Source organism: Cygnus olor, chromosome 1 (genome assembly GCF_009769625.2).
Source record: "Cygnus olor isolate bCygOlo1 chromosome 1, bCygOlo1.pri.v2, whole genome shotgun sequence".
Lineage (NCBI taxonomy): Eukaryota > Metazoa > Chordata > Aves > Anseriformes > Anatidae > Cygnus > Cygnus olor.
In genome coordinates this window covers 97,289,192-97,304,424 of record NC_049169.1, presented here as the reverse complement: position 1 = coordinate 97,304,424, position 15,233 = coordinate 97,289,192, and positions in this window count along the sequence as shown.

Sequence of the window (15,233 nt, the reverse complement as noted above, 5' to 3'; positions counted from 1 at the left end):
GGGGCCTGATTCACCACAGTTTAAAATGGTGTGAAGGCAGTGTAAAAGAAAGACAGCTAGCTCCTTAGTGTGAATTGTCTGGCCCACCGAGACGGCTGTTGCTTGCTAAAATTGTGGCTCAGAGGGCCGCAGGTTTTTTTTCTACCCTTGTTATTCTTCCTGTTTCTCAAGCGTTGCAGGTCTCGTGCTGCTTTTTCTATGGGGAAAGGCTGAGCCTGTAATGCATGTGGACAAAGCTGAGGAGCATCTGTCTCTTCTGCAAGGTCTGTGTACTGCCTTCTGATTCAGTGCGGGTAAGCAGCCCCTCTGGCTAGGGCAGCTAGGCTTCTGGTTGCTGTAAGCTTCTCAAATGCTTGATCCTGCCTGATCTCTTAGGAGAAGAGTAGCTGATGGGACATGCATCATGCTAGCAGCTAGGAACAAAAGCTTGTTATCACTCATACAGTTACTCTAGATGCCATTGATCCTATATAAGAAGTGGGTGAGCTGAAAATTATAAGGAAAGTCCCTGAAATTGTTGTACGGCTGGAGGGAGGAGTAAACATACAGGTGGAGAGGGGGACTCTGGAGCAGTGTATCAGCTTGCTAAACTAAGTCTGTTTCCACTGTAGGTAAGTGAGGGTTTGTAACAGGTTTCTATATTACAGAAGCTTCAGTGGTAAAACCAGCTTAACCGTGGAGGGTCAACAAAATGACCTCTTTCCAATCCAGGACTGTAATATGATCTGGCTCTCTTTATTTTGCCTGAAAGCAAAACAAAACAAAAAATCTCTTACACTCTCACTTCAGAGATGGGTTTTAGAGCATGATGTGTGAGCAGTTAAAACTCTCAGGTATGATGGGGGCGGCCACTTGGACCTTTCTGGGTGAAAGGACGAAAGGGCTGGGACAAGCACAAGCTTCCAAAACTGTTCTTGCTGTCTGACCACTCAGTGGTTGTATGTGCAGCCTTTGGGATTCTTTTACAGGCATCTCCTCTGAGCTCTCATAATGGAAATGATAAAAACTGAAACCTGGGGTTGATGCTAAAGAACCTTCTGCCTGCGTAGAGCTACTTGATTGCAGAAACCTGAATGAGAAACAGTAACTGCTTTTTTTAAAAATATATATATATTTAGGTATTTGAAGTGTCCTTATAAGTGTTCCCTTTGGAACAGGAAGAAGAAGGTAGATAACTTGGCTGTTGTCTTACAGTTATCATGTGGGAATCTGATGCATTTTGACTGAGGCTTCTCCACCTGGATTTTCTTTGGCAACTCCATCCTCTCCATAATGCTGCTGGTGATGGCCTGACCTCAGCAGTAGGAGGACTCTGACAGTTGCTGTTCCTGACACTACATATTAAGTGACCTAGAAGGTAGACCATTCCTTGAGATAAGAAACTTACAGCACACTACTTGTTTAGATGTTAGACTATGGGATGGAAATGAGAGGTGTCAGCTTCTTAAGCTGAGAGTGAGCTTCATGCCTCTGGTAAGGTGTGTTTTTGTTTTTTAATCTTTCCTGCTGTTTTAAGCGAGAGAATATAGCTTTTTCTCATGACTGCTAGACTTGTACAGTTAACCACCTTAAATGTTAGGAAGCCATTGTCAATGGCTGGATGACTGGCACTACTCACTTAAATGGTTCAGGCATCTTTGCCATCCTCTGAGTATTGGGTTGGGGATGGTAAGTGATAGAGGCGTGATAGCACAGGAGTGAGTAAATTAGACTTGTTGATGCCCATTCGTTCTTCCTAGACCATGTGGATCAAAGGTAGACAAAGTCAAGTCCCTTAGGATACAGTGAAAATAGGTTTTTAAGAGTCTCCTGTGTGGATCTGGCTCTTAACCTTTTGGCTGAGTGTATTACTTGTTCAAAGCTTAACTCCAGACTCATTTACCCCGAAAACAAAAGCCTATAAACCATGGAATGATGGCTTTGGCTGTCTTTTTTCACCTTGGAAAGATAATGAATGTTGTCATATAATGTTGCCTAAATGGTGGGACTCCTGAGAATCTCACCAAAAAAATAACAATAAAATAAAAAGGTGGTCTCAGCTGCTGTTATGTAACTCACTGTTTCTCTGAAGATAAGAACTCAATAGCCTAGGGTGAGAGGATAGAAACCAGCTGTGGTCACTGGAAGCCAAAATAGACATGTATACCCCTGTCATGGAGGAATGGAATTGATGGTAGCAATAAAAAAGTGTTTGGCATCTCCCAGCCCAGCACAAATACTTGCAGTGAATAATTTTAGCTTTTTCTGTGCTGCCTGTTCTAGAAGAAAAGAGTTGCTGCCTCTTTCTCCCAGAAGTAGACATCTCCATGGAAGGAGCATGAATGGCTGGTTTTGGTGCGATTCTTGGTGTGTGAAGACAAGGTACTACTCCCATTTAAGTTGGCAACTTGTAAATTGGAGATGGCCATACAAGGAAGTGATGGTTCATGCAAGGAAAAAGGTACCTTCTTTGGGTTTAAATGGAGGTGGGTGAGGATACCTAGGTGGACAAAAAAAAAAGTAGTATTTGCTTACAAATAAGCTGAAGGTTAGGCAGGACACACAGTTGCCTTGACTTGTGTTTTGTTTGTTTGTTTTTCTCTTCTCTGGAATATTTTATAATCCCTCTTTAGATTAAAGGAAAAGATGCCTTTCCAGGGAGAGGAACTGAAATGCTTGGTGAGACTACCATGTGCCATGTCAGCTAGAACATCTGTAGAGTAGGAACATTGCAAATGTTGTGAGGAACTTCTGTGGCGATGTCCTTTGTACTTGAAACAAAAAAAAACGATGCTTCTTAAGGTAAGGATGATAAGAACAAGGATGTATTACAGTTCGCAAACCACAAGCATATCTCATAGTGGCATAAGCCTCAAGCTGGCATCTTTTTGTTGCTTCTCTGTGGCTCTAGACTCTTCCAGAAGCAGGCCATGCAATGCTGTTCTGTCCCATACAAGCTGCTTTGCACTGTGTTGTTTCTTCTCTGTGGCAGGATGTAAAGGGACAGGCATCTGGTATGACCCAAGTGACCGGGTTTCTCTATGTCAGTATGGTAACACAGATGGCTGGGAATGACAACGATAAGGACTTCTAGTAATGGAGAACTGAATGAGTTTAATAATAGCTATTCACATGCTCCTGTGGAGCATGATACTAAGGCCTAACCACAAGAGTTCTTCAGTCTTTGAAATAGTTCTATAGACATCTCAGTACAGAGCTGGTGCCACTTTAAGTGGAACATCTGGAGGAAACGTCCAATTTAGAAGCTAATGCTATAAAAACAGAATGTCATTATCTCAAAAAAATAAAAATAAATTCAATTCTGTTTCCATCATAAGGAGACACTCTTATATAGCTCTAGAGCATCCATAAGGGTTTGTGGATTAAACCAAATAATGCCAATTCTGTGGTACCTTTTCAGTAGTTAAAATACAGTGTCTTTTATTTTGAGCCATCTGTGTGACTCTAGTGGTGGCTGCAGCTAGACAGTATTCCTAACCAACTTTAAAAAAGAACTTTGGGTTTAATTCCTAAAAACTATGTTTTTTTACTGAAAATGAACTACAGATAGTCATATGTTCTTTCCCCTCCTGCCCCAAGCAGGTTTCCAACTAGAATTTGAAAAGCAGAGACCTCCTTTCCTGTGAAGTTCATATTGATTCAGGAAGTAGCTGGTTCAATATTCCCTGGGAGGGAGGCAGTATTAAATATAATGTCTAGTGATTGGAACTGTGCAAGAAAGCACTTTATTATTCCCACAACTTCAATGAAATAATCTCAAGTCTCTAAAATGGGAGAGTAATAGAATGAACTGCTGGTTTACAAACAAACCAACAGGAAAAAAAAAAGGCAAAAACACTAACGCCTCTACTTAAGTCTCTTGCTGGCCATGGCCATTTCCAGAAAGGTCAGATAAGCAGCTGAGTTTTTCCCCTTTAGTTGTAGTTGACCCAAAATGAAACCGTCCAAGCAGAGACCTCTGGGCTTGCCTTTGCCATCAGGCAGTGCCTCCATACTGTGTGCATCAGTCTCAATGCTTTAGTTCTGAATTCGGTAGAGCAGGGGCACGTAGCTATGAAACACAAAGTGCAATCCTTGGGATGTTGGCTATTCTGCCATGATTCTTGTCCCCCACCCTTTCAAATCACAGAACTATTTTTCTGTCAAAACTGATGTAATATTGCATACACAATTTGATATTTTTTTGGCAAAAACCTGGCATTTTTCTGATAGCTTTCCAACCCTTACTCCAGAAGTCAGTAAGTAAAACAATTTCATTAGAACCAGCTATGGTAGGCCTGAAATCACCTCACCCTTTGTTACTAGGCATTGGCAGCACCTGCAGACTTCAGGGATGATGAGAGAGAGATTTCTTTAACATATGCCAGACTTGGCAGAGTCAATATGTTGCTGGCTACAGCTGCTAGTTAAACTCCTGGTCCTGTGTTGTACGACTTACCCTAAAAGAACATAATCTTTGTCCTGAAGAGCTGCAGGCAATTAACACTCCCTCTCTTGAAACCTACCAGAGGAATGTAGCCTGATTGCTTGTTGGCTAGTAGTAGGAAAAACTAAACTGCTGAGGGAAAAGGGCATATGTGTAAAGCAGGTCCTTGAGAAAGAGAGACACTGTAGTTGGCTTTGCTCTCCTTCTTAGTGACCAAAGGGAACTATGAGGAGATGACAGATGGCACCACTCAAATGAGGTCTTGTAAGGGCTGATTGCTGTCTTTCTGTGCTAATCCAGTACGCATCCGTTGGTCACTTCTTTCTGGTCTCTTGAGAGATGAATGTGCCATTGCTAACTTAGGCTTGGTGCATCTCACCAAGAGCCATGGTGAGAGCTGTTGACCAGCCATCAAAAATAATGCCAGTAAATAAAATAATTCCAGTGTTCAGTATCAATTCCCACTCTATCCAGGTGAAACCACTTTCTGGGTAAGAAAGGATTGGTGAAGTTTTTTTCTAATATATATTAACTCTGATATTCCATGTAATTTAGGATTGGAATAGGTTATAAAAGATGATGTTCCTTGAGGAAGGCACTAAAATAGATTCTTGCCCTTTTAAGTTATATTAAAAAAAATAAGTGAAAGAAATCCAGTATAATAATCTTCATCTTTTGTAGCTGCACTTCTAAACTTAAATGGCAACGAGAAGTTTTTTTTAAGTCTATGGCTTGGACTTCTGTAGTGAGAGTGTCCTGAAAGTCTCACTAGAGACTTTCCTTTTTTCTGTATCCTTCCCAAGTCAGTAGACATTAAGGGATGAATGCTCATGAGAGTGTTTGAATTTGCATCTGTAGTCATGCCTTTTTGACACTTCTGTAATCATAGAATTATGGAATATCCAGAGTTGGAAGGGACCTACCAGGATCATCAAGTCCAACTTCTGGTTCCCCACAGGGCCACACAAAAATCAGACCATATGTCTGAGAACATTGTCCAAATGCTTCTGGAATTTCATCAGGCTCAACGCTGTGACCACTTCCCAGGAGAGCCTGTTCGAATAGCCAACCACCCTCTTAGTAAAGAAACTTTTCCTGATATCCAACCTGAACCTCCTCTCTTGAAGCTTCATGACATTCCCTCAGGTAATGCTTATTTCTGCTTCCTCCTGTGCAGAAGGTTGGAGACCACGGGATATGAGAATCAGCTAGTGGCAGACAGCAATATGAGAAGACAGATTATTGGTACTGTTGCACAGTATAATAATTTCAGATAACTTTTTGAAAGACTTGTACAGGAGAGGTGTTAAGCATAGATGATCCTACCCTTCTATGGATGTTAAGACCACAGGTAGTTGGGAAAAGCTTCTCCCTGCAAGTTTCTTCTGAAAAGTGCTTAATTGTTAACACTTTGGCTTTGGTGAATTCTGCTTTCCTGGTGTTCCTGCTGGTGTTAATGGACTGATATGATTTATCTAAGTCTGATAAGCTCTTCCACCTGCGTAAGACCTGCTGCTTTGGTTGTAAAGAAAACCTATGCAGAAATTGAGGGTGTTTAGTAGAAGCCCTCTGACCTCTTTCTGTGGTCATGCGGTCGTGCTTTTTTTTTTTTTAACTGGGGGTAAGTGTCACAACTCTGGGCATAAGTTCTGTGCACTTAAGTCACTTGTAAGACACTGTGGAGGTGCACTGAACTCCAGTGCAGAAATTCTATGGAGCTCTGGGATAAAAACTGCCTGAGATAGTTCCTGATTTTAAAATAGGCTCTTTAAGAATATCCTTGAACTTCTGTCTATTGATCCAGGCCTTGCAGTTTTCACATTGGTTTTTCAAATGACTAAAACCATCCTAGCTGCCCCCACAGTTTTAGTTCCTCCTGAGTTATCTGCAGAAGGTTAGGGCTCATATGAGCTTTGGCAAATGATGAAATAATGCACTATTTAAGCATTAATGTGGGGCTAATAGCCCGTGTGGATTCACCTCAGTTGCTTCTGCTTCTTTCCTCCTAGGTTTGCTTTCACTGCAGTGCATCAGCCTGTGTCTCAGATACTATGAAACCCTGCACACCTCACTGACCTCCTGAGAGGTAGAAGCTTACTTTGGAGGCAGTAAGAAAATGGGAGGCACCAGCACGAGTCTCTGTAGTGAAGGTGTGGCTTCAAAAGGCCTTGTGCTCTGATATTTAGGGTACCAGCTCAAGCTGGACGTAGACAATTCTGTGCAGGGACTTCTTAAACCACACGCTGTTAAAAGATGAAGGGTATCTGTAGCTGTGTGCTTATCTTGGCTTTCCAGGAAGTTTCTCTGAATTTTCTTGAACCTCTATAGTTGAAACCAGATGTGGGGTAATACCATTTTTTCCACTCAAACATCATGTCCTCTGAGGCTGAAATGTAGTAAGACCTATATTGGTAAACTTCCCTGGTTCCCTGAGTTATTTCTATTCTAACTTGTGTGGAGGAAGCCTATTTGAGATTATCACAGATGATGACAGAATGGAGAAACTCAAGTGTCTTCTTTTGTAGGGACACACGAATTCAAGTTAAATTAGTCATGTCCATTCAGTCTAAAATGATATATACAATACTGCACAAGAATATGGGTACAAGAACTAAAATGGAAGTAGTTTACGCATAAGTACTGGGGAGGAAAGGGGAGCTTTGTCTGGGGTTTCAAACTCTTTCTTATGGAAAAATATTCTAATATGGTTAATAAAGACTGGGAGCAGTGCTGTGATATGGCATGGAAAGACTGCATGGGGCTTGGGTCAGTGAAAAAGTTATAAGATTCTCTTCAATAAACATACCCTTTTCATCAAAGAAGATAAAATAACTTGTATACAGACTCCCTGCTATCTCTGAAGAGGTAGGGGTGGGGAAAAAAAAAAAAAAGGCAAGTTGAGCCCCAGGTAATGGTGTGAGAAGCCTAAGTTATAACACAAGTACCTGTGGATTTCTGTAGCACTGGAGCAGACTAGAGCCGCCTTTAGAAAGGTAACAAGTGGCTCAAGTTGCTTCATTTGCCAAATACTGTCTTGATGGGGCCAGTCATGTAATTCAGAATGGTGACTTTTGCTAGTGCTTAAAGCATTGAAATGGGGTAGTAAGTGACAAAATAAAGGGGATTCAGGTAACTTGCAATAGGCTTGCACGTAGGGAGGACCCTGTTCTGTACAGCAAGGGCTGGCTCTGAATTGTGACGAAGGAGCAAGTGGCAACAAATCAAAAACAGATTGCCTTCAGTGACCTGGAGCTTACTCTTTGACCACAACTGAAGATGTTCTTTCTTTCCTTGGAGCAGCTATGAATAATATGTTACATAAGGTGCTTTAGTGCCCAAGCAGGTAGGGAAATAACTGGAAGCACCTCAAAATGTTCATGTTGATACCCTGATTTCTCTACAATCCACCGTTCCAGGGGGTAGAAACATAATTCAGATCCAGATACTGGAGCTCTGGATCTTCTAAAATCAAGTCCAAGCAACTTTTTTCATGAGGTTGCAAAAGCGTTTTTTTCCTGTGGGTTGAAAGCTGAGTTCTAGATCTGTTAGAAGGCTCATTTCATGTGTCAGACACATCACATAACACCTCTACTTCCTTTCAGTTAGTAACAATAATATTAAGAAATTCTACCTATAATAGCAACAAAATGTGCTGCCACTAACTGTTGATCATGATTCTTTTTTGTCACAACTTAAGCTGCCTGTGACTAGTTATTGTGACACTATACGATCAGCCTGAGGCCTGATGATATCACTTCTACTGAAGTGCAACCTTACTCTGTTCCTTTCATGTTGGCTTTAGACTACTTTGTCTAGCTGGGACAAACTTCAAGGGCTTGGGAAGATTGATTTGGAATTCAAAATGATTTTGATCAAGTGGAGATGCAGTCCAAAATTAAACAGATGGAATTCAAGACAAGTGTAGAGATTTACCCTTAGGAAGGAAAAATCAAATATATGAATACAAATGGAGAATGACTCTCTCAGCAGCAGTGCTAGGGAAGACCTGATGGATTAAATGATCTGCAAATGGCAAGAGGATCATTCCATCTTCAAAGGGGAAAGGGGGGAGGGAAGAAACAGTCCTGAAGGAAGGATTAAAATTATGCTTATATAGAGGGAAGGAGGGGAGTACTTCTACGGAGGCTTTGTCTGTAGCATTTTGCAAAGTCTTTGTAACAGCTTCAGAGAAATGAGTTCTAGGGAAAAGGAGTAATGTGAAGACAGCTTCTCATGGGAAGTATTAACGTACAGACAGATGGGAATATAAGAGGGCTTATTTACAGGACACTTGGGGAGAATGCTGAGTAACCTACGCTGTGTGAGTATGAGAAGAGTATGAAGAAAGGGCAAATAATGCACTCAAATTGGTGCCTCAAGAAGGCAGTAGAATCAGCCTCATTTTATTTTTTTTTTAAGTGGTTAGATAAAGATCTGTAGAAATAACCAAGGTAGGACTGTCTCTCCTTCCTTACGGAAGGATAGGAGGGGCTTTCCAGTCCTATAATTTCATGATCTTTAAATTGGACCATAACTTTGACCTTGAGAAGATGTTCTTAAATTCTAAATCAAAATTGCCATTCAAGAAAAGTAGGGGTAGTGGCTTTGGGGCCTTCATGTGCCAGCTTCTCATTTATTCCTTTCTATTTGTAAGTTGTCTTCATTGGACAGGGACAATACAGTTGCCACAGTGCCAACACTGTTGTGGCTATGATACACTCCAAGGTGCTAGTATTGGAGCCATATCCAGAATTTACAGTCTCTGCTCATCTACAGGATCAATGTAATTGAAATATACTTGTAGGTCTTCCATTTGGGGTCAGGGTTTGAGTCATCTGCTTTCCAAATTCTATCCTGCTCTATTATTCTGTTTTTATCTTGGAAGAGTTGTTAGGAAGTGGATATTGCAGGCTCTAGCTGACGAACTACAAGCTAGTAAAACACTGACCTGAGAAAGAGCTAGCAACCTAGGCTGGGGTGTGAAAGTAGAATATCCTGTAAACCAGAGCTGTAAATGCACTGCAGATGAAATGGCCTTCCTTGCATTGCTGCAGCAAGACTAGGGACTTCATCAAAGGTAGCTTACAGGACATGTCAATCTTGTGTACAGCTGCAGTTAAAGAAAAGACAGGTCTTAATAAATCTCTTTACTGAAATATGCTTCCCTTCCCTCTCACCTCTGCTGTCAATGGCTTTCTTCGGTTACCTTTCTAAAAGGAGTGGTTGTATGTGCAGAAGAATCCCAGGATTATTTTCCTGCCTTTCTTCTTTCCTCTAGTAACCTGTCCCATCTTTCACTCTGTGCCTTGACATAGGTTATTTTCCGGAGAAGCTGGGCAGTAGCCAAAAGACCATACTAGTTCAATGAAAACATCAAATGGCTGAACTGAAGTGTTTGGAGTGATGCTTCAGAAATCTTCTGGATAGAAGGAAAGGTATGACACAGGCAATAGAAGCTGCTAATCTTCCTTTTCTCTGTGTTTAAGAGCTCTCTGAGCATGACATAGCATCCAACTCTTCTATAGCAGATATGCATGTCCATTGTTCCAGTGAACACAGAGTTAAATTGGGCAGCCCTTGTCCTTGTGAAAAGAGGGAGAGCGTCTTGCTGAGACAACAAAAAATTCTTCAGGCATGGAGGAGGCGGTCTTCTTTATAAAATTATCCTTTGGAATATCCTGTGTGACTTCTATCTGCAGTATAACATATTGACTTTGGCTCTTCCTGAGGTAATCTCAAATTAATGTTGTTGCAAAGAAGACTCAGAGATCTATGTTCTAGAGGGTCTTTTGTACAGCAGTTGGGTGTGGAATATGTCACGGAGAGGGAGCTTCCTGTGCAGGAAGCAGAGCGGCTGAGTTGGATCACTAACTCATAATCCTAGCATGAAGTACTCTTGTAGTACATCGTAGCTGTTTTTTTCCAAATACTTCTATATTCCGTTTTAATACTTTGATGCAAATTGTAACAGTCATGTGCTGTGAAATTTGCTCAAGATGCTCAGTAAAACATCTGCTGACACTTTCAAACTCGTGCTCTTCCAGAGTAGCTTAAGACTATTGCCCTACCACCTACGTGCCAGAAAAATCAGACTGAAGGTGTCCAAGGATTGGGTAAAGGAGGATGGTGGTAGGGTTACAATTTATAATCTGGGTAGCTTCTGGCTAGGAACTACAGCTAATGCTGTGACCATGGGGGATTGCGACAAAAGGTACTTACTGTTTTTTCCTTAAATGTGTAGTGATAATATACAGTTGCTGATATAACTGCCTGAGGAGATCTTGGTGCTTTCTAATATAACATTAAGCTCTCTCCATGTACATCTTTCTGCATTCTAATGTGTCTCTCAAATGCTTCAGTAGGCAGAGACTACAATGAAAAAGGTATCATATTCTTTTAATGCTGGTAGCTCAGTAACAACTTGCGTGAGATGCTTAGTCAGGCTGCAGCTGTCAAGCTGAACATCTTTCCTGTGGCAGGTGTAAACTTCATGCTATGTAGTTACAACAGGGCCTTCCCCTTACTTGAGGTACACTGGGGGAACAGTGTATGTTAATAAATTCTCTCCCCCCCCCCCCCCGCCATATTTGCCTAATGAGGTACCTCAAGACACTCTGAGTTTTTTTCATTCATGCTCATAGCTAGTTCACTCCCCTCTGGTTCAATCAAGAAATGAAATTAGGGGTTTGAAATTATATCAAGTAACTGACTGAACTATGATGTTTGGACTTGCATCCTCTAATTCCTCATCCACGTTAGCCACTGTCAGGGTACAGTTTCTGGCACTCAGTGTCTTTCATAGTCTGATCATCAAACTCATTGCGAAGTTCTAAAATTATTTTTGCTGGTGGTAGACTAGCTACAGGTGGTAAATCAGATATAAAGCGTAGTGTAGTTAGTGTAATGGAGAAAATCCAGCATTTGACTGATCAGTGAGGGATTACATTGGCTGTCTTTTAACTATTTCAGTTGCCACATTTCTGTCTGTGACCTGATTTGCCTTGAGATGGTCACTCCTTTTGTAATTTGGAGTACTTAAGGCATAAAACAAATGTCTTCACGGATAGACTGTTACAAACTTTAGAGATGCACAGCTTTCATTTGAAAACACCTAGAGTGGTCAGAAAGGAATATTTATGTCCACATCCAAACACCAAAATTCAAAACAACTCCGCTACCGCATTCTTGGGGTCAAGTGAGGCTTTTGATACTGGATTACTTCAGCAGACAGTTTGAAGTTTTCCATTTAATCTTTTCTAAGTCAAATCTATCAAATCATAGAGTAAGGTAAGCACCTTTTCAATATGCAAGTGCAATAAGGTGAAAGCCTTATAACTAAACTGATTTAATGAAAACCCTTTTTCATTAGGGTCAGGCAGCTCAGGGGCGACCTTATCGCTCTCTACAGTTACCTTAAAGGAGGCTGTAGAGAGGTGGGGGTTGGTCTGTTCTCCCACGTGCCTGGTGACAGGACGAGGGGGAATGGGCAAAAGTTGCAACAGGGGAGTTTTAGGTTGGATGTTAGGAAGTACTTCTTTACCGAAAGGGTTATTAAGCATTGGAACGAGCTGCCCAGGGAGGTGGTGGAGTCACCATCCCTGGAGGTCTTTAAAAGACGTTTAGATGTAGAGCTTAGCGATATGGTTTAGTGGAGTACTTAGTGTTAGGTCGGAGGTTGGACTCGATGATCTTGAGGTCTCTTCCAACCTAGAAATCTGTGTCTGTGTCTTTAATCCCATTAGTCAGTGAAGCACTATGAGAGCCCATTCTGTGACACCTGTGCTTCAGACATACCATGGCCTCAGGCTATGTGTTGGAATTGAAGTTTTAGCTTCCCGAATCCCAACCTGATCAGCAATTGAAATGTCATCATTAGAGTGGTGATTTTGAGCCTTTTTCCATTTGTGAGCATTTTATAGAATCATAGAATGGCTCAGGTTGGAAGGGACCTTAAAGATCATCCAGTTCCAACCCCATGCCATGGGCAGGGACACCTCCCACCACACCAGGTTGCCCAAAGCCCCATCCAGCCTGGTCTTGAACACCTCCAGGGATGGGGCATCCACAGCTTCTCTGGGCAACCTGTTCCAGTGCCTCACCACCCTCTGAGTGAAGAATTTCCTCCTAACAACTAATCTAAATCTCCTCTCTTTTAGTTTAAAACCACTCCCCCTTGTCCTATCATTTGAAATGTGTTTATTCCAGGGGTGGCATAGATCCTGGTACAGTGCATTAAACAAATTGATAATAAGCTTGATTCTCTGAGTCAGCTTTTTCAGATTGCTCCGGGAATGGTTTATGTCAGAGCTCCAAGGATCAAGCTGAAAAGTACTATTAGACTATAGGCAGAAGCAACGCATGGTCTTTCCACTCTGCCTTTCCCATCAATGTGTTAAAGCTCTGTAAGAAAAGGATTCATTCACTGTGTTGTGGATTGCCCTGATGTTTATGTCCCTTAGCGCTGCACTTATTTCCTTTAGGCAGAAATGCAACTTCCTGCTTATTTACCTGTCCTGGAGAACAAGTTGAAAAATTTATCCATAGAGCCATGTCTGCTAATGCTGCTCTCTAGCCACGCTGTCTGCGTTGTCCAGGGGCAAGACTTCATGCCTGAGTTCACTGCGTGCCCATCCAGCTATCTGTGTGAGGCTGACATCTTGTACTTAGGTATTCAGAGTTGCTCTGGCTAGCCCTCTTTGAAGGAAAATACCCTGTGTAGCTCTTCACCTCTTATGTTGTTAAACCTGAAACAAAGCAGTGAAAATGCCTTTGGGCTGTAGTATGTTACAGATTAATTTTAGGAGAGACTCTTGTATTGGTACTCTTCTTTTACTTCCTGCCATTTTTCTTCTCTACCTGCGAAATGGGTTCTCCACTGCTTTCTGGGATGAACTCTTTCAGTCTATCCCTGACAATGATGCTTGCTTTGTATTGTCTGCACTGTGGACCTCCCTAGTCATTGGAGGGGAAACTGGGAAGTGGAACATTAATAATATGCATTGCTTATGTTAGAATCAGAGGAACTACAATAAGGATGCACTAAAGGTAACATTAAAAAAAAGAAGCAAAAAAAGAAAAAAGATGGGTAGAGAACTAGTAGATATGTCAAGATGGATATGAATGAAGAAGAAAGGGGACGGACTGTATGTGGCAGGGCCAATATGACCAGGAGAAGGTGTTCTGTAAAAGTGGAATGTGTTGATGTCACCTGGTTATCCAGATCACAGCCCATCTACCTCCAGCTTCCCAGGAACCCTAGGTCAAGGAGGGATAAAAAGGACGACTTTCAAGTTATGAAGAAATGGTGGCACGAAGATGAAGAACAGGACTGGAGCTTTACGACACCCTGTTAAGGAGACAAATGTCAATCACATATCAATGAGCCATAGAGCTGAGACAGAGTATTATAGTCACTGTTAGCTTTTTAAAGGAGGTAGTGTGAGTGAAATCGTTTGGTTTGAAAACAAAGACATTCTCTCCTCTGAAGTCTCATGTCATTGCTGCAATGTTGCGACGTCATCTACTACCCCGCCACACTCAAAGGCAGACTCTGCACTACACTGTGCAGGCTTGAATCCACAGTGCCGTCTCCAGCTAAGCAGCTTCAGTCTACATATATCCTTCAGCAACAAAGCTTTTTCTAAGGTATAAAATCAATCTCTTACCACAGTCATATCCTGTAGGTTCTTGCTTACTCTACAATGGACGTACAAAAACTTAATTCTACTTTTTAATGAAGTTTAAAAGTCATTGTGACTTACCCCTGTCTCTTTTTCTGCTAAAGAAGCCCCCAAATGGTTCTTTATTCATAGTCCTATTTTGTAGTCCTCCAATAATACCTGTTCCCCACAGGAATAGTTGGAATTGATGTGTGTCTTAGTTGAGGCAGGATGTCCCAAAACTAGGTGTGGTAATGCAAATGATAAATTGACAGCACTTGATATGGTGGAAAAGTTGGTATAAACTCACTAATTGGAGCCAGATCATTAAAGAAAACAAACTAGTGAGATGATATCTAATCGGCAAATAAGAGCCACTGTAACTGCTGAAGGCTCGATACAGAACTGGGATTGAAGAAAAAAAAAAAACCTCTGCTTTTCTTTTTAAAACAATTATAGGTATTTTGAGAGGAGCTGAGGAAATCTTCAGTCTTTTTTAGGACGGGAGTACATTTTTAGTTTTTAGTAAAATTATTTTTTGTTTTGCTTTCAAGGTTCTAAGAAAAAAACAATAGATTTCTAAATGGTGTTTCTAAGCAAGTTACAGGACTTCTAATACACTGAAGTGAGATGTGGTGAAATTTGAAACTTCTCTTTAACCAGTACACCTGGGTGAGCTGGACATGAGTTCCAGAAATGTTTCGCTCAAAATCTGCTCTGAATCTTCTCTTCAAATGTAAGAAGAATGTAAACATATTCTTACGTATATATAAATATACATATACTTTAACGTTCATACACATATATAAAGTGTGCTTTTTCCATCCAAAACATGCATGTACTTTACATGAAGAAAAAAGCAGCTGCTGATGCTGAAAGCTGCTAAGGGAGTAAATCTGAGAGTGCTCCAGTTCGGGACATCACGTCTGAAGGTGTCATGGCATGGAGCAGAGAGGAAAACCCTCTTTACATTGCTCTAGTGCAGCCACTTTTGAAATGCAGCACGGCAGTTTGGACACTTCACTTCCAGAATGTCTGACAAGGTTGAACGGGGTGCTGCATGAGAACATAATTAAAGGCTGGCATGACCTTATTTACAAGGAGAGACTTAAACACGTACAGCTTGGTTAAGTTTTGAAAAAGGGGTT